This window comes from Oryctolagus cuniculus, chromosome 10, assembly GCF_964237555.1.
Source record: "Oryctolagus cuniculus chromosome 10, mOryCun1.1, whole genome shotgun sequence".
NCBI lineage: Eukaryota > Metazoa > Chordata > Mammalia > Lagomorpha > Leporidae > Oryctolagus > Oryctolagus cuniculus.
This window is the reverse complement of record NC_091441.1, coordinates 91,478,601-91,481,833: the sequence shown is the minus strand read 5'-3', so window position 1 is coordinate 91,481,833 and position 3,233 is coordinate 91,478,601.

Sequence of the window (3,233 nt, the reverse complement as noted above, 5' to 3'; positions counted from 1 at the left end):
AGCCCGGAGGCAGAGTTTCTCTCCTTCCCGGCTCCCTGGGCATGTGTGCTGTGCCCTGCCAGGCGCCAGTGCTGCTCTGAGAGTCCTGCTCTGAGGATAAAGCCCTCCAGTCTCAGCGTGGAGATCCCTAGAGAGCTGTGCTTCCAAAGGGAAATCCTAGTTGCCTTTCCTGATCATTGCTGAAGGCCAGAGCTGTCGTGCCTGCTGGGACTCAAGGCGTGTGTGAAGGGATTGCTCTGTGAGGGGAACTGTGGTTTTGTTTTTTTTTTTTTTTTTTTTTTTTTTTTTTTTTTTTTTTACAGGCAGAGTGGACAGTGAGAGAGAGACAGAGAGAAAGGTCTTCCTTTGCTGTTGGTTCACCCTCCAATGGCCGCCGCGGCCAGTGCGCTGTGGCCGGCGCACCGCGCTGATCTGAAGCCAGGAGCCAGGTGCTTCTCCTGGTCTCCCATGTGGGTGCAGGGCCCAAGCACTTGGGCCATCCTCCACTGCACTCCCTGGCCACAGCAGAGAGCTGGCCTGGAAGAGGGGCAACCGGGACTAGAACCCGGTGTGCTGGCGCCACTAGGTGGAGGATTAGCCTAGTGAGCCGTGATGCCGGCCTGGAACTGGTTTTCCCCTCTCTCCATGTTTCTGCTCCGTCGCCTATCTTACCACTGATATTCTCACACCCCTTCCGATGTTACTGGGATCAGTTAAGTGTGGAGCACCTGCTGTGCCAGTGAGGGGGATGGGTGCTCAGAGGCCCCTTCCCCGCCACGCAGCACAACCCTGGAAAGGAGGATGCAGCTCCCCATTTTTAAAAAAAAGGTTTATTTAGGGGCCGGCACCTTGGTGTAGTGGGTTAATCCTCTGCCTGTGGCGCCAGCATCCCAAATGGGCTCCGGTTCGAGTCCTGGCTGCTCCTCTTCCAATCCAGCTCTCTGCTATGGCCTGGGAAAGCAGTAGAGGATGGCCCAAGTGCTTGGGTCCCTGCACCCATGTGGGAGACGGGGAGAAGCACCTGGCTCCTGGCTTCAGATCGGCACGGCTCTGGCCGTAGTGGCCATCTGGGGAATGAACCAACGGGAGGAAGATCTTTCTCTCTGTCTCTTCCTCTCACTGCAATTCTACCTCTCACATAAATAATAAAAAAAATGTTAAAAAAGGTTTATTTATTTGAAAAGTAAGGTGAGAGAGGGAGATAGACACACATACGCACACTCCTTCTCCAAATGGCTGTGATGGCCGGGGCCGGGCCAGGTGAAAGCCAGAAGCTGGGAACTCCATCTGGATCTCCTACGTGAGTGGTAGGGACTCGGATGCCTGAGACATCATCTCCTGCTTCCCAGTACCTCGTCAGGGAGTTGGATTGGAAGTGGAGGAGCCGGGACTCGAACCAGCACTCTGATGAGGGATATGGTGACTTACCCCATTTTCCACAGCACCTACCCCACAGCTGCCCATTTTTCAGGTAAAGAAATGAGCTCAGACAGACAATGTTGCTTGGCCCCCTTTGCACAAAAAGTAGATTTCAGAGCTGGACTCTGAAGCAGATCTCCAATGACAAAGACTGACTCTTTACCTATTTGTGTAGGCTTGGGGAAGAAATGAGGATGCGGCTCTCCTGTCCTAGCAGGACTTCTGTGGTTTGGAGACCCTGGACAAGTGGCCGCCTCTCCTGGACTCAGCTTCCCCATCTGGGTGTGCTTACCACAGTGCCTCACAGCTCCCACCACGTCCCCAGCTGGGTATCTGCCTAGGTCTGTAGGAAGAGGCAGGACCTGTGACCCAAGCTTTGACTCATCACCCAGCAGTTCCTGTTGGGACGCTGTGGGCCTGGACTCCTGGCAGACCCGTTGCTGTTGGCAGTGGCTGCACACCAGGCTGGTGCATGCAGGAAGGGTGACCTTGATCCCACTGTTGGGAAATGGAAGTTCTGGCTTCCAGTGGGGCCTCTGTCCAGGGTTTGTGCAGTCACTGACCATGCACAATTACTGAATTTCTGCCATGGTTTCCACATCTTAACAAACTCCCCCTATTTAAATTGTTTCTTCATCAACTTTGAACTTTGTTCTTTTTTTTTTTTTTTTTTTGACAAGCAGAGTGGACAGTGAGAGAGACAAAGGTCTTCCTTTACCGTTGGTTCACCCTCCAATGGCTGCCACGGCCGGCACGCTGTGGCCAGCGCATTGCGCTGATCCGAAGCCAGGAGCCAGGTGCCTCTCCTGGTCTCCCATGCGGGTGCAGGGCCCAAGCACTTGGGCCATCCTCCACTGCCCTCCCGGGCCACAGCAGAGAGCTGGCCTGGAAGAGGGGCAACCGGGACAGAATCCGGCGCCCCGACCGGGACTAGAACTTGGTGTGCCGGCGCCACAGTCGGAGGATTAGCCTAGTGAGCTGCGGCGCTGGCCTCTTCATCAACTTTGAAACTGGCCTGGCACTGTATTTTTTGGTTGTAATAATTTTTTTTGACTTTTTGTACCAACTACTGAATTCTGTAGCTTCAAGGGTTTTTATTGTTTGTTTGATTTTTTAGGTTTACTTACTTAAAAGTCAGAGAGAGAGGGGTTGAGACAGAGATCTTCCATCGGCTGGTTCACTCCCCAAATGCCTGCAGTAGCCAAGGCTGGGCCAGCCTGAAACCAGGAGGGGGAAACTCCATCTGTGTCTCCTGCTGTGGTAGGAACCCAACTACTTGAGCCACCATCTGCTGCGTTCTGGGTACATTAGCAGGGAGCTGGATCAGAAGGCTGAGTAGCTGGGACTAGTTATGGGATGTGGGCTTCGTAAGCGGCAGCTTAACCTGCTGTGCCACAATGCCTGCTCCAAATTATGAAAAATCTGAAGCCTGTACCGAAGTGTAGAGACCAATACCATAAACCCACTTGTACCTATCACTCAGCTTTAACAATTATCTCATGTTTCGTTGTCCATTGTTTTTGACTTTTTATTTTGAAAAAACTTTAGACTTGCAGAAATTTGCAAGAAATACCTCAGATTTCCTGTGTACCCTTCACTCAACCGACTTTAATGTTAGCATCTTACATAACCATCATACAATTAAGAGACCAAGAGAGTAACTGATAAAATAGAATTAACTGTGCTCCAGAACTGGTGTGAGTGTGTTGGAGGGTTCCCAAGACCAACCTTGGGTATAGTGGTAGGCCACGGAGACTTATGGAAACTGGTGTACTCATGAGTACGATTTGTTACAGTGAAAGACTATAATCTAAAGTCAGTGGAGGAAGAGAGTG